The sequence below is a fragment of the Hemiscyllium ocellatum genome, chromosome 2 (genome assembly GCF_020745735.1).
Source record: "Hemiscyllium ocellatum isolate sHemOce1 chromosome 2, sHemOce1.pat.X.cur, whole genome shotgun sequence".
NCBI lineage: Eukaryota > Metazoa > Chordata > Chondrichthyes > Orectolobiformes > Hemiscylliidae > Hemiscyllium > Hemiscyllium ocellatum.
Window position 1 is genome coordinate 29,101,912 of NC_083402.1, and position 24,766 is coordinate 29,126,677.

General features: G+C 42.3%; 1 long non-coding RNA gene across 1 annotated transcript; it reads right to left on the reverse strand.

Annotated features, from left to right (window-relative positions):
- Positions 1-330: 330 nt before the first annotated feature.
- LOC132826991 (uncharacterized) lies at positions 331-24,103 on the reverse strand. The gene is made up of 4 exons (XR_009645952.1): positions 24,066-24,103; positions 19,046-19,165; positions 8,133-8,249; positions 331-431 (listed from the first exon to the last, which is right to left on the reverse strand). It is a non-coding gene; the product is annotated as an uncharacterized LOC132826991 (long non-coding RNA).
- Between the last annotated feature and the right edge of the window lie 663 nt (positions 24,104-24,766).

The window sequence follows — 24,766 nt, forward strand, 5'->3', positions numbered from 1 at the left end:
AAGAAACATCAAAGCAGCGCTTCACACGAGGCTCCAACAGCACTGATGATGTTCCCTAGCCAGGGAACGAAACGTTTGCAGCAAAAACTTCCAGCTCGGCGAGCAGAACCACAATAAAGAATACAGTTTAGAAAAATCTTGAAATATCCATCATTCCAATGCTTTAAATTTATTTCCCAGCACAACCAAATTACAGAAATTCATGTTCAGAGAAATTACTCTGAAACATCAAATCTATAAATTCCTCTTAACAGATTCTCCCCAATAATTTGATTCCAAATAGTCAACATGGTTTTATTAAGAGCAGGTCATATCTCACAAACCTCATTGAGTTTTTTGAGAAGGTAACCAAGCATGTAGATGAGGGTAGGGCAGTTGACGGGGTATAGGTGGATTTCAGTAAAGCCCATGATAAGGTTCCACATGGTAGGCTGTTGGAGAAAATGCAGAGGCATGGGATTGAGGGTGATTTAGCAGTTTGGATTAGAAACTGGCTTTCTGAAAGAAGGCAGCGAGTGGTGGTTGATGGAAAATATTCAGTCTGGAGTCTGGTTACCAGTGGTGTGCCACAAGGATCTGTTTAGGGACCACTGCTGTTTGTCATTTTTATAAATGACTTAGATGCAGGCATAACTGGATGGATTAGTAAATTTGCAGACAACACTAAAGTCGATGGAGTACTGGACAGTGTGGAAGAATGTTACAGGTTGCAGGGGGACTTGAATAAACTGCAGAATTGGGCTGAGAGGTGGCAAATGGAGTTCAATACAGCTAAATGTGAGGTGATGCGCTTTGGGAAGAATAACAGTAAGGCAGAGTACTGGGTCAATGGAAAGATTCTTGGTAGTGTGGATGTGCAGAGGGATCTTGGAGTCTATGTACATAAATCTTTGAAAGTTGCCACCCAGGTTGATAGTGCTGTTAGGTTTCATTGGTAGATGGATTGAGTTCTGCAGCCACAATATCATGCAGCAACTGTACAAAACGCTAGTGCAGCTACACTTGGAATATTATGTACAGTTCTGGTCGCCATAGTTCAGGAAAGATGTGGAAGCATTGGAAAATGTGCAGAGGAGATTTACCAGGATGCTGCCTGATCTGGAGGGAAGGTCTTATGAGGAAAGGCTGAGAGACCTGGATCTGTTCTCATTGGAAAGAAAAATGCTAAGATGGAATTTGATAAAGACATACAAGATGATCAGAGGATTAGATAGGGTAGACAGTGAGAGTCTTTTTCCTAGGATGATGGTATCAGCTTTTAAGAGGGGGCATAGCTACAAATTGAGGGGTGATAGGTTTAAGACAGATCTCAGAGGCAGGCTCTTTACTCAGAGAGTAGTAAGGGTGTGGAATGCCCTGCCTGCCAATTTGGTTAACTCAGCCACATTAAGGAGATTTAAACAATCCTTGGATAAGCACATGGATGATGATGTTATAGTGTAGGGGGACGAGCTGAGAATAGTTCACAGTTTGGCGCAACATCGAGGGCCAAAGGGCCTGTTTTGCACTGTATTGTTAGATTAGATTCCTTACAGTGTGGAAACAGGCCCTTCAGCCCAACAAGTCCACATCGACCCTCCAAAAAGCAATCCACCCAGACCCATCCCCCTACATTTACACCTTCACCTAACACTACATACAATTCAGCGTAGCCAATTCATCTAACCTACACATCCTTTGGACTATAGGAGGAAACTGGAGTAACCAGAGAAAACCCATACAGACACAGGGAGAATATGCAAACTCTACATACACAGCTGCCTGAGGTGGGAATTGAACCCAGGTCTCTGGCACTGTGAGATAGCAGTGTTAGCCACTGTGCCACCATGTCATTCTACATTTGATAGATTTCCTGGGAGCTACTAGATCTTCCTGCATAAGTTGTCACTGAACTCAGAGTTTAAATATGCTCAGTTTCTAATCAGGTTCAGTTTTCTAACTAAAGACTTTGAGCTGGAAGTTGTGCACACTACATTTTTGATGAGTAAATGTATTCTCTGAATTGCTCAAGAAACACTTACAGCTCAGAAGCTATTCTCTTAGGTTTCCTCTGAACTTAACTAAAGACTTTCAGTTTCTGAACTAAAATCAACCCTTGATTATTCTGAACTAAAACAAACTAATTGTCTTCAATGCCTGCTTAGGTGTTGTAAGTCATTGTAAACAATTTTGCTTTGACTTAACACTTAGACTTAGTATTTGGAGTTGGAATAAGGTCATTATTTTGCAAAGATTCTAACCATGATTTTACTTCAAATAAAACCCTTAACAAAATTAATGCCCATTTGCTGTTAGTTTGAAATCCAAACTCTAAAAATGATTACTAATATAGAAAAATGTACTCAGTTCATCATGCCTTCCCTAAATATAAATCAAAATGTTTCTTAAGAATCATTTTCAATTCCCATCAAACATTTTAACAATCATTTTATGTTATGTAGATTAGTAATAATATACACGTATTAAAAATACGAGATTCACAGAGCTATATTTTACTTAAGTTGATTTAGATAATAGCATTTGGTTGCTTTACATATCCTCCTGCAACCATGATCCAGATTTCCCGATATCCAGATAATTGTTTCAGAAAAGTAGATAGGATTTACAAATGGGGACCCCGTCGAATTGTGGTAGGAATTGCTCAAGAAATTAAAGATTTTACTGTGCTTGGAACCCTCTAAAGTATTCATTTAATTCAGGGAACTTAGAGGGGTTTCACTACAGATAAGGAAATAGAAAACTTGTAAAGATCAGATTAAATTTTACATTAGCTTTCACTATTGCCAAGAGGTTTCCAGGAGTAGAAGCCATAACAATGGAACATTTGAAAGTTTTGACTTGCTAAATGGAGAGAATCACCAGACAAACTGAAAGTAGAAACATGTTGTCGGAATAGATGCTTAAACTCATTACTCAGATTTAGAAGATGGACAATCTGAAGTTGAGATGCCACAGTTAGAATTAACTGGATATAGTCAGAAATGAAAAAATAAGTTACAGAGAGAACGAGAATTTGATAAAACTTGTGTTAGAAGAAAAGTTTTTTAAAAATTAAGATTTAAATTGGAAGAAAAGGGTAGTCAAGTAAAATTCAAAAGGAAGAGGAAGAGAGATGATGAACAATGAAGTCGGAAAAGGAATTAAATAGAAATAGAAAGGGAAGGAAGTTTTTCAAACTTTTCAGGGATGTGCACTTCACTACCTGGTGTCATAAAAGTTAAAGAAAACATATATCTGTAAGATTATTTGAAAAAAAGTTATCAAAAACAGCAAAAAGATTCAACTTTTGCCACAGCAATATCCTTGATAAATATGCAACCCTAGTGAAGTATCACTTCTACCTTCATACTTTCATTTTTACTCAACTGATGAGTGCGCAAACATTTCCTTTCAGTGGTTCATGTCTCATTCGCCATGTGTGATTCTTTCCATCTCCCAGAGGCAGTCACAGGAGAACTAACTGACCTTTCTCCCTGAGCTATAAGAAAACCTCAAGGCTTTTTTCAGATCTGTCGACTTTTTTTATTCATGTATGGCACGTGACGTCACTGATTGGCCAGCACTTACTGTCCACTCTAGTTACCCTGAAGTAGGTGGTATTGAGCTGCCTTCTTGAACCATTGCAGTCCATGTGCTCAGGGTAGAACCTCAACGCTGCGTTTGAAGAAACAGCAATACATTTCCAAGTCAAAACAATGAGTGGCTTGGAGAGGAACTTGCCGGTGGTGGTGTTCCCTAGTATCTGCTGCCTTTGTTGTACCAGATGGAAGTGGTCACGGGTTTGGAAGGTGCTGTCCAAGGATCTCTGTTGAATATCTGCAGTGCATCTTGTATTAGTACACACTGCTACTACTGAGCGTCAGTTGGTGGAAGGAGTGAGTACTTGTCAATGTGATGATGCCAATCAAGTGGGTTGCTTTGAACTGGATACTGTTGAGATTCTTGATCAGTAAGCTCCACATGGTCAGGAAAGAGAGATACATCCAAAGTGACACACAGTCTGAGTGACAATATAATTCAGCGATTTTTGAGGCAGTAGTGGGTATCGGCGCAAAGGTGCAGGAACAAGTAGTGTTAAGCAAGCAGGGAGGCTGCAGAAGGACTTGCACAGGCTGGGAGAGTGGGTAAAGAAGTGGAATACAATGTGAGTAAGTGTGAGGATAGGAAGATTTTAGTAGGAAGAATAGAGGCTTGGACCATTTTCTAAACAGGGAAAAGCTAGGGAATCAAAAAGCACAAAGGGATGTGGGAGTCCCAGCACTGTCCTGGAGGCCTCTGTGTTGATTGTTGAGGAGGGTGAAAGAAGAGGGTGTAGGAACAAAGAGAGGATCATTGCAAAAAGAGGGTAAGACAGTCAAGGCAGTAGGAGGAAGGTTGAGGTATGTATTGAGCTGGGGGTGAGGACAGTGACAGAGGGAATTTGAAGGCATAAGGAGGGTATGCAGAAAAGCATTGGAGGATTTTGTGGGCTACAGGAGGAGGAGATATTGGCAGTAACCAATAGTGATGTCCAGAGGGAGAGCACAGAGGTGCACATTATTAAGGTGCTGTGTTGAGACTCAGGGGAATGACAGGACCACTATAGGTAAAGCTCAATGCTGTGGGTCTCCATAAGTCTGGGAATGGTGGATGTGAGGATGGTGGCAGGCTGTTGGAGTATTGCCAGGGGACATGGAGGCTCAGGGGGAGGAGTCATCAGGTGGAGCAAAGTACTGATGATGTCCGCCACAAGCTGTATTCCCTGCCATCACTTACAGGACACCAGACACTAATTGCAACTGGAAAATGGTTGGGATTATAGCCAGGGTAGATGGAGACAATGTCGGCTTGATCAGTGCCTTCAAATTCCCTCTGTCACCGTCCTCGCCCCCAGCTCAATACATACCTCATTCCTCTTCCTACTGCCTTGACTGTCTTACCCTCTTTTCGCAATGATCCTCTCTTTGTTCCTATACCCCCCTCTTTCACCTTCCTCAACAATCAACACATAGGCCTCCAGGACAGTGCTGGGACTCCCACATCCCTTTGTGCTTTTGATTCCCTAGCCTTTCCCTGTTTAGAAACACGGGATCCTTGTCTGTTGGATGCTATGACATTGAAAAGGGCAAATAAGTGAAGCATGCACTTTCAAACAGCAACTCTATTTAATGTGCAATCACTTCATTGGGCATTTGCAATGCCTGCAGGGTAAACATTCTTAGACAATGCACACCAGGCCATCGGTGATTACAAATTCAATATTGGAATCTTAATGATGCAAAAGTATGTGGGAATGATTTAAAAAGAGGTGAATGTTAGTCAATTCCAAGTGTGCTATGGGAGGTAGAGACCATTGCTTCACCAACTGTCATGTAAGTATTTTACTGAATAGAATGAAAGGTTTCACAGCCAATGTGTGTGTGGGATGGAAAAAGCCAGAGCACAGTAACACTCCCTTTTTGATGTGATCCCTCAGCCAGCATGTCTGGTGAACATACTGAGGCTAAAGCGGGATGAATGTGTGGAGGTGTGTGTGTGAACCGCTTCTACAGACCCAGCCAGCAATGACTATGTTCAGAGCCTGTTTTGCTCCTTCTGTTCCCAATTGATGCTAATAAGAGTCATGCGCCCTGCTGTTAGTGTGAGATCGGTCACCAGGTGTGCCTTCTGAAGAAGCTGAAGGTAGAAACAGGAGAACTGCCAATGATGAGCCCAGGAACAGCAGCAGGTCAATGTAGAGGCTGAAGAAGGTACAGTTCGGGAAGAGGTCACAGCCCCACGACCTTTCAGGATGCACGGGATCCACAGGAGACCAAGAAATTATCACTCCTGATCCCTTTTCTTCAGGATAAGTGAGGCAAAGTATTAGTGCAAGCTCCACGTGTCCTGGATGGATCCATGTCAGATACAAGAGAGGGAATTGAGGACTGCAGGAATGGGAGGCCATCTCTCCCTGTGGCTGTGCCAGTGACATTTGCTTTGAGCATCAAAGCGACTGGTTCCTTCCAGGGAGCAGGAAGGGATTCCCCCCGTTGTGCACCCACAAAGGCATCAGGGCAGAGACCAGTGCCATCTGTACAAGGTCACAGCGGTTCACTTCATTCCCCATGAGGAGGTCAGTGCTGCAGCCTGGGCAATATGTCAGAAACATAGCTGGCTTCACCCAGGCATTGAGTTCTTTATATAGCATCGACATGGCACTGAGAGGGCCATTTCAAAACACTGTGAAATTCATCAGCAGGAAGGGGTTTCAACCCATTAATAACTGGGTGATCGCAACCACTGTTACCCCTTCCTGGAATTAGTTACCATTTCCCTGGTAGCTGTCATGATTTGAACATTCTGAAACACTCTCATGTACCTTCTCCAGGCACCTTACAAGACTGGTTAACGATACTCAAGCCAAGATAGATGGGTTTAATCAGGAAGAGAATCAAGGGTTTGGAGGAAAAGGCAGGAAAGTGGAGTTGAAGATTATCAGATCAGCTGTAGCTCATTGAATGGAGGAGCAGACTCAATGGGCTGAATGGCCTATTTCTGTTCCAATATCTCATGGTCTTTTGGCTGTAGGCATATGTGTGCAAGGGGAGACGTTACCATGAATTAGAGTTAAGAAACAGAATGAACTGCCTAAACTTTATTTGGGGACTTCTTTCATAAAACTTCAATATTTATTTCACTTTTCTCCCAGTCCTTTATCTCTCCTGGTCTTCTTGTAGCATGTCCTGTTCATTTTCTCCAAAATAGAGGATGCGAGTTATGATCAATGCTGCTGGGACCTGACAGGAGCATTGTCTTGAATAAGGATGTCTCACACTCAGGCTCTGTCTCTTGTGCTCTCTCTCTTTCGCTCTTGCGCATTCTCTATCACTCTCATGCTCTCCCTCTCTCTCATGCTCTCTCTCTTTTTCTCTCCCTCTCTCTCGCATGCACGAGTAGTTGACCTTTGTTTGATGCCATTATATGGTGATGGCGTTGAATTTGTGAATTCATTGAGTGAGGCATCTTGAGCAGGAACCAATGTAGCTGGGGACATAGTCTGGGATGGTCAAAAGAATAGTCTTCTAAACCATGTTGCTGATCAACCAAAAGTCTAAGAATGGAATTCTGAACAATGACTCATGAGGGAGATGGGACAAACAAAACATCCTTGGAACTGGCAAGTGTTTGCAATTAGAGGTTGATGTCATCTTCTCTTGATGGCTGGAATGAATGAGTCATACTATCTAAATAGACAGGGAGTATTTAGGAACAGGCCAAAGAAGGCTCTTTTATCTGGTTTGTTCTCTTTCTATCGTAATGTAGGGCTAAGAGAAGAAACATTCAGTATTTGACAAGTGGCCAGGCCCTCAAATGGCTTATTGAGATTTCCTGGTAAAGTGTTTGATTTGTGCCTATTTAATTTGAATAGCATGCATAAACTTGTGGTTCAATCTGAATCACCTTAAGAAATGTAACAAACGGGAATCTTATTTGTTTCAGACGTTTAATTCTGAAACTCTCAGTCCCAAAGGGATTCCCCTCGCCATTCGACATCAGTCAGGTAGGAGACGGGGAGCTCACAGAGAAGTGATTTAAACAGGAGAAAATTACTGTTTGCGCCTTCACCCTGAAGGTCTGCTGCTTTGCCTCTGAGTTGCAATGAGTGACCAATAGAATCTGTGGGACATTTATACCTAATACACAATCAGCTCAGACAGTTTCACAGGTCTTCGAACGTCCACTGCTTTACGTCATTTATATAAATGATGTGGATGTGAACATAGGGGCGATGGTTAGTAAGTTTGTACATGACAAAAAATTGGAGGTGTAGTGGACAGCAAAGAAGCTTATCTCAGAGTATGGGATTTTCATCAGATCGGCCAATGGGCTGAGGAGTGGCAAATGGAGTTAAATTTAGATAAATATGAGGTGCTGTATTTTGAAAAGGCAAATTAGGGTAGGACTTATATACTTAAATGGTAAAGCCCAGGGGAGTGTTGCTGAACAAAGGGATCCTAGAGTGCAGGTTCACAGTTCCTTGAAAGTGTAGTCGCAGATGGACAGGATAGTGAAGAAGGTGCAAGGTTTGTGAAGGTTTGTAGCTCAGGTTGAGGTTTAGGGTGTGGGTTTACTCGCTGAGCTGTAGATTTGATATCCAGACGTTTCATTACCTGGCTAGGTAACATCATCAGTGGTGACCTCCAAGTGAAGTGAAGCTGTTGTCTCCTACTTTCTATTTATATCTTTCTCCTGGATAGGGTTCCTGGGGTTTGTGGTGATGTCATTTCCTGTTCGTGGGAAAGAAAACAAAATAAATACAGTGCGCAGATTCCTCAAGAACAAACCCCAACAAGCAGACCAAACACAGCCAGAAACCCTAACCACCTTACCATACATCAAAGAAATTTCAGAAATGACAGTCAGATTACTAAGACCCCTCGGAACCCTAGTAGCACACAAACCCACCAACACTCTCACACAAAAACTAACAAACTTTAAAGACCCTGTACAACCCATGGACAAAACCAACGCCATCTACAAAATTCCATGCAAGGACTGCCACAATCACTACGTCGGACAAGCAGGAAGAAAGTTAGCCACCAGAATACACGAACACCAGCTAGCCACAAAAAGACACGACCCTCTCTCCCTCGTAGCTCTACACACGGATGAAAAAAAATACCATTTCGACTGGGACAACGCATCTATCCTGGGACAGGCTAAGCAAAGACATGCCAGAGAATTCCTAGACGCCTGGCACTCCAACCACGACGCCATAAACAAACATATAGATCTGGATGCCATCTATCAACCCCTCAGAAAACAAACAGGATATGACATCATCACAAACCCCAGCAACCCCATCCAGGAGAAAGAGATAAATAGAAAGCAGAAGACAACAGCTTCACTTGGAGGTCACCACTGATGATGTTACCTAGCCAGGTAATGAAACGTCTGGATATCAAACCTACAGCTCAGCGAGTAAACCTACATCCTAAAGTGAAGAAGGTGTTTGGTATGCTTTCCTTTATTGGCCAATGCACTGAGTATAGGAGTTGGGAGGTCATGGTTGCAGCTGCATATTACATTGAGGTTAAGCCACATTTGTAATACTGTGTGCAATTCTGGTCTCCCCACTATAGAAAGGTTGTTGTCAAATTTGAAGGGATTCAGAAAACAAATCACAAGAATGTTGCCAGGGTTAGATGGTTTGAGCTATGGGGAGAAGCTGAATAGGTTGGGGCTATTTTTCCTGGAGCATTGGAGGTTGAGGTTTGTAAAATCATGAGCGGCATGAGGGATGAATAGGCAAGGTCTTTTCCCGGAGGTGGAGAGTCCAAATCTAGAGGGCATAGGTTTACAGTGAGAGGGGAAAGATTTAAAAAGGACCGAAGGGTCAACATTTTCACCCAGAGGGTGGTGTGCATATGGAATGAGCTGCCAGAGGGAGTGGTGGAGGTACAATTACAACATTTTAAAGGCATCTGGATGGGTACTTGAATACGGAGGGTTTAGAGGGATATGGGCCAAATGCTGGTAAATGGGAATAAATTTATTTTGGCTATCTGGTGGGCATGGACAAGTTAGACCAAAGTGTCTGTTTCTATGTTGTACATCTCTGTGACTCGATAGGAAATTTAGAGATCTTCAGAAGGAGGTTGACTCAGCTAAGAGTGCAAACTATTTAGTTAAACACAAGTTAAATATTTAAGTTGACATGAGAAATTGGAATGCAGCAGATGAAGTTTCTGAGCAGAGAATTAGAAAGGTTACTTTATAACAGAAAGAGAACTTTCATCAAGTTACATTACTCAAATCCTCAAAATTTCTAAAAGTGTTGCAGCCAATGAATTATTTTTGTAATGTGGGAATTGATTTTTAGATAATGTCATGCACACAGTAAAATAACAAATGACCAGCAATCACAGCTTGTGTTGAATAAAACTGTTTTGGTAATTTTGTTTTTATTTATTCAAGGAATGTGAGTGTCCTGGCCGGCCATCATTTATTGACCATTCCTAGTTACCTTTGAGAAGGTGGTGGTGAGCTGCCTTCTTGAATGCTGTAATCCATTTGGCGAAGGTACAGCCATAATACCGTTAAAGGGCAAGTTCCAGAGGTTTGACCCAATGACACTGAAGGAACGATAATCATAGAATCGTAGAGCCCCTACTGTGTGGAAACAGGCCATTTGGCCCATCAAGTCCCCTTCAACCTTCCAAAGAGTATCCCACCCAGACCTAGCCCCTAATCTGTCCCTGTAAATCTGCATTTCACATGGCTCATCCACCTAGTCTGCACATCCCTGAACACATTGGCCATACTAAATTGCTCAATCTACCTAACCTGCACATCTTTGGACTGTGGGAGGAATTCGGAGTACCCGGAGGAAAACACTGCAAAACCGGGAGAATGTCCAAACTCCATACAGCCAGTCACTTGAATCCCTGAATCCCTGGTGCTGCGAGGCAACAGTACTAACCCCTGAGCCACCCTGCTGCCCCCCATATATACCCAGGTGTGAATAGTGAGTGGCTTGGGGGAGATTTTACAGGAAGTGATTTAGCCATGCTTTTATTATCCTTATCCTTCTAGATGGAAATGGTTGTGAGGTTGGAAGATGACCAACGTTGGACATCTCATTGCTACTGTGCATCTTCAAACAGTGCTGTGAATCCTTTTGCAGCTGCTTGGACAGGCAAACAAGGCCTCTGTTTAAAGTTTGACCTGGAAAATGGAATTTCCACCAATTCAGTACTCTCCCAGGGTTGCAGCAACGTGTCAACCCAGATTATGAGTTCAAATCTTGGAAATGGGTTTATATTTGTTAGCTTCGGATGCAGAGGCAAGAGTGTAATCAACATTTGGAGAGTTTGCATAGAATTAGAGGAGCCATTGGCCCAGAAATGATGCCATTGCATGCATGCTATGGCAGCATGGGATCAAATGTCACCATGCCAACTGGTGAGATATTTACACTGAAGTAATAAAAAATCTGGAATTGAAAATCAGCCTCTTTAATGCTGAGCACAAAACTATCCATCTATTGTCATAAAAAACCTGATTCCCTGAGAGGAGATCTGCCACCTTTACCCAGTCTGGCCTACATGTGACTCCTGACCTACAGCAATGTGATAGACTCTTAATTGCCCTCTGGCTAACTAGTGATGGGCAATAAGTGCTGGCCTAACTAGTGACGCCATATCTCATGAACAAATTAAAAGAAAGCTAATGGGGACTAGCTATAGGTTTCCCCACAGGTGAATCCAAGTTTGCTAATGATATCACCATAGTGATAGATGGTGATGAAACAGACTACAGACAGGAGGTGGAAGATGTGGAAAAATGAACAACCTAGCTCTCAATGCCAGCAAAACCAAGGAATTCATTATTATCTTTCAGCAGGATGTTACTCATGCCCCCTGCACATTAACAGTTCAGAGGTGGAACGAGTGGATAGTGTCAAGCTCCTGGGAGTGGTCATCCACAACAAACTTTCTTGAACTCTTCTTTTGGATGCACTGGTTACAAAGGCCCAACAAAGTCTCCTCTTCCTCAGGCAGCTGAGGAAATTTGGCTTGACGGTGCATACCCTTGCCAACTTTTATAGGTGGGTAAAAACAATGACTGCAGATGCTGGAAACCAGATTCTGGATTAGAGTGGTGCTGGAAAAGCACAGCAATTCAGGCAGCATCCGAGGAGGAGGGAAATCATTGCCATTCACTATTCAGACTTGGATATATATTGGGGGCAGCACCATGGAGATTTCCCTCCTCCTCGGATGCTGCCTGAACTGCTGTGCTTTTCCAGCACCACTCTAATCCAGAACTTTAATAGGTGTGCCATCAAGTGCGTTCTATCTGAATGTAATCACAACCTGGTAAGGCAACGGTACCATTTAAGATCAGAGACGGTTACAGAGAGTGGTGAACTCGGCCCAGACAATCACAAAGGCCAACCTCCCATCTATAGAATCCATCTACCAGGCCCACTGTCAAGGAAAGGCTGCCAGCATTCTTAAAGATCCATCCCACCCTGGCAATGTTTTTCTACAACCTCTATCATTGGGGAGAAGGTACAGAAACCTGAACACACACACCAGCCAGTTTCAAAACAGTTTCTACCCTACTGTTGTTAGAATACTGAATGGACTCACAAACTCTTAACATTTGCCTGTACCTGTGTTTTTGCTTTTGCCGCTGTTTACCTATTATTTAATTATCTATGCTTCTTAACTCTATGATCTGTCTGTATTGCTCACAAGACAAAGCTTTTCACTGTGTCTTAATACACGTGACAATTCAACTCAATTAAATTCAAGTTCAATTATCATAAGCTTTCTCAGAAGGTTATATGCCTGTGCTTTTGTGTGATATATAATCTCATTATTAGAAGCTGTCATTTATCAGTGCGATGCCATTTGAAAAAGCTATATAAGCTAATTAAAATGTACAGTGACCTTAAATACCGGGCAAAATGTTCCAAAGTAAAACCCATCAAACATGGAAATATTCTACTGCACATTTCTTTTAATTTTGACTTAATTTATTATTGTCACATGTACCAAGATACGGTGAAAAGTATTGTTTTGTGTGTTATCCAAGCAGCTCATACCTTTCATATGTATATCAGGATAATAGAACAGAATACAGTCGATTCTGCTATAAAGCGATGGTTCCATTCCTGTCAATTCCATGTTATAAGAAAATCATGCAATAGCGGCACAATCTAAATTAATGGGGCCGGAATCATGTTATAATCAATACATACTTTAAAAGTTTGCACTTTAGAAACAATGTCCCCAATTCGTCAATCATGTTACAGCAAATTTGCATTGATGAAAGGCACATTATAGCAGAACAACCTATACAGTGTTACAGCTACAAAGAAGATGCAGAGAAAATATATGAGATGTCCATTCAACAGTCTGATAACAGTGAAGAAGAAGCTGTTCTTTAATCTGCTGGACTATATTTTCATCTACAATGTTTTTAGATTAGTTGATGCTGTCTTCCTAAGTACTTCTTTTTCAGTGCTTAACTGGAGTATGAACATTTTTAATTTCAAGCGAATTAATCAAGATATTAATTACATAATTATGGCTCCCATTACTTCTTTGTCCAACATATTTTTGTGATGTCACTGAGAAGTTATCGACTTCACTCAACAGTTTTGTCTTTTGGCTGTAAATAATCTGGTTAGTACAACTGTAGGCTTACTACAGTAGGTAGTAGTTCAGGCAGCATTCAGGGCCTTTCCTGATGAAGGGCTTTTGCCCGAAACGTTGATTTTCCTGCTCCTCGGATGCTGTCTGATCTGCTATGCTTTTCCAGCACTATTCTAATTTTGACTCTAATCTCCAGAATCTGCGGTAGGTAGTATATACTTTAGGCTGCATAATTAGGCAGTTCAAAGGTACTTTAGGCATCTGACAGCCTCAGATGTGAATAGCAGATTGCCAGTTATCTGATGCAGAATTCAAAAAGAGGTTTATCAGATTTTTAAAATTTACATATCGTACATAGCTTATGGATTCCAACTTGGTCATGAAATTATAATTATCAGAATCATTCATTTGGGCATTATTCCTAGAAAGAAGAATTAGGTAGTGCAATTTAAGCTAATAAGATTGTGTGAAAGATAATCATCAATGTTTCTTAAAAAAACATAAGGGCTGAATTTTACCAGAAACTGGTAATTCTGTTAAATTACATGGAGGGATTTTCTTCACAATATCTAACAGCCTGTCACGTGCAATCTTCCCAAACTCACCTTATTGCCTATGCATGATGCTCTTTTGCAGCCTGTGCATTGTTGTTTTCTCTGTAAGCAAAAGTACTCATCACTTAGTCCTTCCAGGATGTCTGGCACTTGCACCTAATTAAAATGCACCAGGTCAAGGGCTATCAGTGTGAAACTACCCTGCAACGTTCCTGGTCATTTTCCCCCAAATATGTCCAACAAAGGGAAATTGGCACCTTGCTTCACAGACTGAGACCTGGCGATCTCGGAGTAGCTGATGCAGAAGACAGCCATCTTCTTCCCTTGGGACCAGCAGAAAGAAGATTACAGCAGCAGACCTTGCCATCTTGGCCCAAGGTCACCACTGGAGTCAGGGCGTTATGCACCATCCACAGGAAGGCCCAACAATGCTACTAACCCTCTCACTGCTGCATATTTTCACTGCTTCCTCACTGTCACTCTGTCTCTGCTCGACCACAAAGCTCCAGATTTTTCACTCTCACTATTGCATGCAACATCTTCCCTCCCTCACTCTTATCCCCACTTTCCTCCTACACTACTCATCTGTTCAGAATTGTTGGAATTCAGCAAGTAGGAGAATGGGAAATTGTATATAAATGGCATGGAATTACCAAATGTGAGCTATTATTACATGCTAAGTCACGCAAATAGGCTTCGCACTGCTCACAAGCAAGAATCACATCTCACCATTCAATACTAGGTCAGAAAACCACACTTTTTGCTCTCAATGGCAAGAAGCTCATCAATGCTGTCCTTATGGTTATCCAACTTTCTCACCAACATCCACATTGCTCAGTGCCTGTGAAGATTGCACTTTATGATACCACCCAGATAACCATTGATGATCCTTCCTTGTTTGGTTTCAACTGACTTTTACTACAGAGCTATTCCATGAGGGCAGACAATCCAGTAGCACTTTATCCAAGTAATTCATCAAGTGTCATGGTTGACGTGAGTGTATATGGGAACATCCATCATGGAGGGTTCAGGTCTGACCTCAGCCTGACTGACACACACTCATTCCAGTGGGACACGATACATCGTGATCAGGAACTGGAACAGTGACTAATTATTCTCTCCATCACCTGGAAATGCTGAGGTCAATGATATTCCAGTCCCAGTTGAGATCATAGAACATAGAACATTACAGCACAGTACAGGCCTTCCGGCCCTCAATGTTGCGCCGACCTGAGGAACCAATTTGAAGCCTATCTACACTATCCATTTTCACCCATACATTTGCCCAAAGACCACTTAAATACCCTTAAAGTTGGCAAATCTGTTTCTGTTGCAGGCAGCGCGTTCTACACTCCTACTACTCTCTGACATCTGTCCTACATCTGTCACCTCTCAATTTAAAGCTATGTTCCCTCATGCCAGCCATCACCATCTGAGAAAAAAAGGCTCTCCCAGTCCACCCGATCTAACCCTCTGATTTTCTTATATGTCTCAATTAAGTCACTTCTCAACCTTCTTCTCTCTAATGAAAATAGCCTCAAGACCCTCAGCCTTTCCTCATAAGACCTTCTCTCCATACCAGGCAACATCAGAGTAAATCTCCTCTGAACCCTTTCCAAAGCTTCCACAACCTTCCTATAATGTGTTGGTGACCAGAACTGTACACAAGTGTGGCCGCACCAGAGTTTTATACAGTTGCAACATGACTGTCATGGCTCTGAAACTCAATCCCTCTATCAGTAAACACTAACACACCATAAACCTTCTTAACACACCAATCAACCTGGTGACAACTTTCAGGGATCTATGTATATGTACACCGAGATCTCTCTTCTCATCCACACAACCAAGAATCTTACCATTAGCCCAGCACTCTTTATTCCTGATGATCCTTCCAAAGTGAATCGCCTCACACTTTTCCACATTAAACTCCATTTGCCACCTCTCAGCCCAGCTCTGCAGCTTATCTATGCCCTTCTGTAACCTGCAACATCCTTCAGCACTATCCACAACTCCACCGACCATAGTGTTGTCTGCAAATTTACTAACCCATCCTTCTGAGCCCTCATCTAGGTCATTTATAAAAATGTCCAACAGCAGCGGCCCCAAAACAGATCTTCGCGGTACACCAGTAGTAATTGAACTCCAGCATGAACATTTCCCATCAACCACCACCTTCTGTCTTCTTTCAGCTAGCCAATTTGTGATCCAAACCGTTAAATCACCCTCAATCCCATGCCTCCGTATTTTGTGCAATAGTCTACCGTGGGGAATCTTATCAAACACCTTATTGAAATCCATATACACCATATGAACTGCTTTACCCTCACCTGTTTGGCCACCATCTCAAAGAACTCTAAGGTTTGGGAGGCATAACCTACTCTTCACAAAATCATGTTGACTATCCCTAATCAACTTATTCCTCTCTAGATGGTTATAAATTGTATTTCTTATGACTTTTTCCAACACTTTGGAAGCTGGTACAATTGCAACATTTCAGAGGCATTTTGATGGGTATATAAATAGGAAGAGTTTGGAGGGATATGGGCCATGTGCTGGCAGGTGGGACTAGATTGGGTTGGGATATCTGGTCGGCATGGACGGGTTGGACCGAAGGGTCTGTTTCCATGCTGTACATCTCTATGACTCTATGACTCTATGATTTTACTCACAACCAAGGTAAGGCTCACTGGTCTTTAATTACCAGGATTGTCTCTACTCCCCTTCTTGAACAAGGGGACAACATTTGCTATCCTCCAGTTTTCTGGCACTATTCCTGTAGACAATGACGACATAAAGATCAAAGCCAAAGGCTGTGCAATCTCCTTCCTAGCTTCCCAGATCATCTTAGGCCCTCTGGGCTGGATGGGATTTATCCTATCTATTTTCATACTTTCCAGAATTGCTAACACCTCCTCCTTGTGCACTCGTCTAGTCTGGTAGCCTGTAACTTCATATTCTCCTTGACAACCTTGTCTTTCTCCAGTGTATTACTGGCAAAACATTCATTTAGCGCTTCCCCTATCTCCTCAGACTCCCAGCACAACTTTCCACTACTACCCTTGATTGGCCCTAATCTTTCTCTAGTCATTCTTTTATTCCTGATACCTTTAGAAAGTTTTAGGGTTTTCCTTGATCCTACTTGCCAATGACTTTTCATCTCCCCTCCTGACTTTTCTTAGCTCTCTCTTTAGGTCCTTCCTGCCTAACTTGTAAATCTCACGTTCCCTAACTGAGCCTTCACATCTCATCCTGACATAAGCCACCTTCATCCCCTTGACAAGAGATTCAACTTTTTAACTAAACCACAGCTTTCTTGCTCGACACTTCCTTTCCGCCTGGCAGGTACATACTTATCAAGGACATGCAGTAGCTGTTCCTTGAATAAGCTCCACATTTCAATTGTTCCCATCCACTGCAGTTTCTTTCCCCATCCAATGCATCCTAAATCTTGCCTAATTGCAGCCATAACTCTTGTCCTGCGGTATATACCTATCCCTTTCAATCGCTAAAGTCAATATAACTTGTGGTCACTATCACAAAAGTGCTCACCCAGCTCCGAATGTAACACCTGGCCAGGTTCATTACCCAGCACCAAATCCAGTGTTGCCTTGCCCCTTGTTGGCTTGTCTCCATACTGTGTCAGGAAACCATCCTGCACACATTAGACAAAAACTGACCCATCTAAAGCACTCTAACTATAGTATTTACAGTCAATATTTGGAAAGTTAAAGCCTCCATAACAACTACCCTGTTACTCTTGCTCCTACTCAGAATTATCTTTGCTATCCTTTCCGCTACATTTCTGGAACTATTCAGAGGCCTATAGAAAACCCCCCAACAGATTGACCTCTCCTTTCCAGTTTCTAACCTGAGCCCATCCTACCTCAGTAGATGAGTCCTCAAATGTCCTTTCTGCCATCGTAATACTGTCCTTGACTAACAATGCCATACTTCCCCTCTTTTACCATCTTCTCTGTTCTTACTGAAACATCCCAGAACCTGCAGCAACCATTCCTATCCCTGCGCTATCCATGTCTCTGAAATGGCCACAACATTGGAGTCCCCGGTACCAACCAATGCAGCAAGTTCACCCATCTTATTCCGGATGCTCCTGGTATTGAAGAAAACACACTTCAAACTACCATCCTGCTTGCCGGTGAACTCTTGTGACCTTGAAACCTCATTTCTGACTTCACTACCCTCAACATCCTGGACAGTGGAACTACAATTTAGGTTCCCATCCCCTGCTGAATTAGTTTAAAACCTCTCGAAAAGCATTAGGAAATTTCCCTCCAGGATATTGGTACCCATCCCAGTTCAGATGTAGACCACCCTGTTTGTAGAGGTCCCACCTACCCCAGAATAAGCCCTAATTGTCCAAGTATCTGAAGCCCTCTCTCATGCACCATCCTTGTAGCCACATGCTCAACTCCTTTCTCTTCCTATTCCTTGCCTCGCTAGCACATGGCACGGGTAACAAACCAAAGATAATAACTCTGTTTATTCTGGCTCTAAGCTTCCACCCCAGCTTTCTGAATTTCTACCTTAAATCCCCATCCCTTTTCCTAGCTATGTCATTGGTGCCTCTGTGGACAATGACTTGGGGCTGCTCCCTCTCCCCCTCAAGGATCCCGAAAACACGATCCGAGACATCATGAACCCCGGCACCTGGGAGGCAATGCACCAAGCGTGAGTCTCTCTTATTCCCACAGAACCTATCTGTCCCCCTAACTATGGAGTCCTCAATCACTAATGCTCTGCTCATCTCCCCGCTTTCCTTCTGGCACAGAGTCTGTCCCTGTTGCTCAGAGACCTGTACCCCATGGCTTACCTCTGGTAAGTCAACCCCCCCAGTAGTATCCAAGACTGTGTACTTGTTATTGAGGGGAGCTGCCACAGGGGTTCCCTGCACTGGCTGCTGGTTTCCTTTCTGTTTTCTGACTGTAACCCATCTGCTTCTCGCTTACAGCTGAGATGTGGCTTCCTCCCAATAACTCCTGTCAATAACCCCCACTGCCTCCCGAATGATCCGAAGTTCATCCTGCTCCAGCTCCCTAACATGGTTTTTGAGGAGCTGGAGTTAGGTGCACTTCCCACAGATGAAGTCAGCAGGGACACTAGTGGTGACCCTTACCTCCCATAGTCTGGAGGAGGAACATTCAACTGCCTTAATCTCCATTCCCACTATTCTAAATTCCCAAAGAGACTGTAAAAGAAAAAAAATAAAAACAAGCTAGTAACCTTACCAATCCAGTGCACAGCAGCTTGTTTTTTGGTTCATGAAGGGGAATGGGTGGGAGTCCCTACCTAAGCAGTGTTTCAGGTAACGCAACCACCCAACTATATAACTTCACTTACTCAGCAGTCCCGTGTCCACTCCTGCTCAGCGTGTGTTCCAGCTAATCATGAGGTAAGTTTTTAAATTAGTGATTCACTTTCCTGTCAGCCTCATGGTCGACGCTCCAGCTCTTCCTGCTGCTGAAACAAAAATAGGATAAATAATATTTATCTTGTCTTACCTCAGTGATAATATGAACTGCTAAGGAATTTGGATAAGTAATATTATGGTCGTGTGGAATTGAATTTAATCGAATCGACTTTATTGTTACGTGTACCAAGGCACAGTGAAAAGCTTTGTCTTGTGAGCAACACAGGCAGATCACATAGTTAAGTCACATAGAAAGTAAATAATAGGTAAACTGCAACAAAAACATAGGTACAGGAGAATGTGAAGAGTTTGTGAGTCCATTCAGTATTCTAACAGTAGGGTAGAAACTGTTGCGAAACCGGCTGTAGAAAAACATTGCCAGGGTAGGATGAATCTTTGAGAATGTTGGCAGCCTTTCCTTGACAGTGGGCCTTGTAGATGGATTCTATAGATGAGAAGTTGGCCTTTGTAATTGTCCGGGCTGAGTTCACCGCTCTCTATAACCGTCTCTGATCTTGAATTGTACCGTTGCCGTACCAGATAGTGATACATCCAGACAGAATGCTCTCGATGGTGCACCTATAAAAGTTGGCAAAGGTATTCATTTTAATGCCAAATTTCCTCAGCTGCCTGAGGAAGAAGAGATGTTGTTGGGCCTTTGTAACCAGTGTGTCTACATGAAGAGTTCAAGAAAGCTTGTTGTGAATGACCACTCCCAGGAGCTTGACACTCTCCAATTGTTCCAGCTCTGTACTGTTAAGTGTAAGGGGGGCATAAGTAACATCCTGATGAAAGATAATAATGAGTTCCTTGGCTTTGCTGGCATGGAGAGTTAGGTTGTTCACAGTGCACCATTTCTCCAGGTCTTCCACCTCCTGCTTGTGGTCTGTTTCATTGCCATCTGAGATTCAACCAACTATGGTTGTGTCATCAGCGAACTTGTAAATAGCATTAGTCTGGTATTTGGCAATGCAATCATGGGAATACAGCGAGTACAATAGGGGGCTGAGTACGCACCCCTGGGGGGCTCCAGTGTTGAGTGTTAGTGATGATGAAATATTGTCCCCAATCTTCACTGATTGTGGCCTGTGGGTTTGGAAACTGAGGATCCCATTGCAGAGAGCGGGACTTATTCTGAGATCACTAAGTTTAGTAATCAGTCTCGAGGGGATAATGGTGTCGAAGGCTGAACTGTAGTCAATAAGTAGGATTCTTACGTAGCTGTTCTTGGTGTCAAGATGTTCAAGGGAAGAGTGAAGAGCAAGTGATATGGCATCTAAAGTGGATCTGTTGGTCCAATAGGCAAATTGGAGTGGGTCACCAGTAGTGGGGAGGCTGGAGTTGATTAATGCCTTGATCAGCCTTTCAAAGCACTTCATGACCACCGAAGTTAGGGTCACTGGGTGGTAGTCATTGAGACATGCTGCATGAGTAAAAAATGAGGTCTGCAGATGCTGGAGATCACAGCTGCAAATGTGTGCATGAGCCTTCTTAGGCACAGAATGATGTTGGCCCTCTTGAAACAGGCAGGGACAGTGGCCTGCTGCAGGGAGAGGTTGACGATGTCCGAGAAAACCTCTGCCAGTTGATCTGCGCATGTTCTGAGTGTACGGCCTGGTACTCCGTCTGGTCCCATCGCTTTCCTTGGATTCACATGAAGGAAAACTGATCTGACCTCTGATGCAGTGACTGTTGGGATAGTTATAAATGTTGACAAAAAACATATCCAACTTCTTTAACTACAGCAGTACAGTTCCAGATGTGACTTGTACTCGCATAAGCAATAAATCCCTGCTTGATAATTACATGGCGTAAACACAGATGGTTTTAATTTTGGAACAACTATCTTAATCCAAGTGGAACTATAACGAAGCGTGCAATCATAATATCTACTTTGACTTTGTTACCATCCCTTTAACAATTGCTTTGCCTGTCTGTAACTCAAATATTACATTCAATTGTTCATGAAGTACTGAGCTGGATTCCTCATATCTCTGTTTCTGCAGCTTCCAACTATTTCAATGGCACACAGTTTCCAGTTAGCTGGTTGATCTAAGAATCTAGACTGTGTCCAATGGTGTCACTTTTAATCCTTACTATTGTTGCTACAAAGTAAGTCCCATTCCCTTGCAGTTATCCATTTGGATAGCCAGCACTGTATGAAGTACATTTCCACTGTTCTCTTACCTTCTTTAAATATGCTGTTTATTCTGTACTGACCTGCCTGTCATTTTGAACCAGCAGGTCTGTACACCATTTTCCAAGTCAAAAATGTTTCTTCTATTGACTATGGTTGGGAATGAAAAGAAGGCCAAAAAAAGTGCTGTTCACCATAGAATCTAACAAGCTAGAAGAGAGCTGTACTGATGAGTAAATATTTGGCTACAACATTGATCTGGCCACAAACCAACCCAAATCCCAAGGATAACGTAGTTTAAGTAATTGCAATGGCCACCTCTGCTGTGGTGTTATGGGCCTCAACTCAGATCCAGCATAATCTAAGGATGATCCAGTTCTCTATAATTCTGCTGAGTTTGTATTAATTAACATTTAAAATGTTTCCTTTTCAAAAGCAGAATGCTTTAAAGTGGTTCCCAATCATTTATTTTATGCTGCCACACACATTCTGACCTTCTCACCCAATAATGCTCACATTAACCTGATTCACAATGTATATTTTAAAATCTTTGACTTTAATTGCTCTACAATTTAGCTGCACTCTGATTTTTGCAAATCCCTTATCTTATATTCCCTCCCATGAACACTGTTCCTCTGATTCTGATCTTCTGTTTGCCAACTCTCCTTTAAGCTCCTCCATTGGCAGAAGAGCTTCAATCCTCCAGGACTGATTTTCTGGCACTCCCTCTGCCAGGCTCTGTCTTGTAACTTACTTCACCTTCAAAACCATTATATTCAACTATTGGTGACTGTTTCTCACAATAGATTGAAGAAGAATTGGTTATTATAAAATCCCTACACTGTGGAATCAGGCCATTTGGCCCGCTTGCCTCTGTTATCACACATCCATTCCAGAGACTTAAACACAAAATCTAGACTTCCATTTCTATATTGTCAGGACCCTCTGAAGAGTAGCCCATCAAGCCCATTCCCCTACATTTCCCACTGACCAATGCACCTAACCTACACGGGCGGCACGATGGCTCAGTGGTTAGCATTGCTGCCTCACAGTACCAGGGTCCCAGGTTCAATTCCAGCCTCAGGCAACTGTGCGTGTGGAGTTTGCACACACATTAGTTTGCTGCATTAGTCAGAGGGTGGTGGGTTACTCTTCGGAGGGTAGGTGTGGACTGGTTGGGTTGAAGGGCCTGTTTCCACACTGTAGGAATCATTGTAGGGCAACTTAGCATGGTTAATCCACTTAACCTGCACATCTTTGAACTGTGGTCGGAAACCGGAGCACACAGACACAGCAAGAATGTGCAAACACCATGCAGACAGCCATCCAAGGCTGGAATTGAACCCAGGTCACTGGTGCTGTGAGGCAGCAGTACTGAGCCACCATACCACCCCACAGTTATGAACTACAAGTTTAGCTCTTGGTTTAAACACATTCTTTAGAAATTCAGCTGTTGTCATTAATAATAACAAAAAAAGTGTTACAATTCTTGAATTCAAAAACTACATTGTTTCTAAAATTGAGTGAGATTGCACAAGTTCCCGTTTTGTTGATCCCTCAAAAATGATGTTCCAAACAGGATTTGAAGTAAAATTTCATCATTCTCTTCTCATACAAAAAAAAATAAGGATTGCAACAGGATGGAAGCAAATCGTGGAATGAAAATAAGGGAACAATGATGAAGGAAAAAGGTTTTGAACAGGCATTTGAAATCCGGAAAGATGATGAGGAAATTGAGGAATTTTAGGAAATTGTCCCAGTAGATTAAAAGAGTGACTATCCATGATGGAGCAATGCTTTGAGCTAGAGAAAATTGCTGAGCCAATATGAGCAACACTAGTTAATCAAACTAAAGTTAATGTAATCAAGAATAGAGGGTCACTGAAACATAATAAGGACAATTTAACCAGCTATGGGGGAAAGGTTTCAAAGGTGAAAAGAGACAATATTATCATGTCAGTTTGGGCAAAGGGAAACTGACCTATATAGCATATAGTATATCAAGGTTACACTTACTTGGACTGACTCAGTAATAGCTGTGCTTGAGATCAACAGAGATATGACCAGAGTTATCTAACTGCTAATGTGAAACCAGGAAGGTAGCCTGGATGTGTTAACAATAATCTAGAAGACATGCTGCCTCCTTCACATCTTTATGTTGAACAAACAGGGGCAGGTTATAGCACAGCCTGAATGGGAGGACAGAGTCTCATGTTTAACATCTCAACTTAAAGACGACACCTCTGACAATACAGAATTGGAAATCTAGACTTTGTATTTAAGCCTCTGGAATGGCTGTGTGATGACGCAGAGGCAAGCATGCCATCACGAAACGACAGCTGACAAATGCATAGATAGAGCATTTTCTTCAGTTGTAGAATCCACATGTGGCAAAGGATACTGATGGTCTGAAGTAGGAGATGAAGCCTGCCAGACCAAATACCTAATCTTATGGCCCTTAAATACCAGGATAAGCTCCAACATTCAGGATTGCTTACTTGAACACAATGCAGGTTTAAAAGAGTCTGATCTACTTTTTTAAATGAAGAAAGGGTTACAATCTAACTTTTTGGAGATTGATTAACAGTAGTCAGAAAGCATACAGTGTTGCAGCAGTTTAACACAGGAAAACATTCCAAGACTGGAAGATTTGGTACAGATCAACAACGTAACAAATTCTGGTCAAGATATACACAAAACAATTTTAAAAGACTTTTGCATTTTTGTATCTCTAAGTTACCAAATGACCTGGGCAAAAATAGGCAGTAGAATATAATTGGTGATATAAAGTGTTTGAGCAATTTTGAACTTACCCAACAGGCAACTGAATTTCATATGCTGTGATACTCCAGTGGATGTGCAATGAATACAGAAATCAAACTTTGGCTGCTGTACCAGAATGCTTAGAAAAAGCTATTAATTCGGGAAGGACAGGCTGTGTAAAATAACAGTGTTTGCTGGTTCCATCTGGGCAAAGCGCCCAGAACTGCAAACCAGAGCAATTTTGGCAGTGGGACAGATAAAGCAATTTCCCTTTGCTCTCCAGTCAAGGAAGTTCCCACGCCTAATTTTTCTCGCGGTTTCACTTTAGTCTTCAACGTTAGTCAGTTTGCTGTGGAGGAAAAAACAAACAAAAGTAACCAGGAATTCTCCTTCCTGCATATAGAACTTTCTGAAGTTTGCATTCCCAGTGGGAAGGATTATAGCTCAAATCCACTTCGAGAAAATAAATTGTGACCCTTGGGAATCCCTTTTCCTTGCATTTGATTCATTCAACTTGAAAATTAAGACATTTAAAATTCGCCAGATTAGATATCCACTTTCCATGCTGGTGTAAAATGGGTGATGACAAGTCAGCAGTTTGTTTTCCAGCCCTCCCATTGACTCAAAGGGAAATGAATATCATAAGTAAATGTAACAAATTGGTTATTGCCTTCATCAGACCACCCCACAAAGTCAAGAACTTACCCACTTCCCTCATAAAACAGAGGTTTAAATCTTCAGCACTAGATTT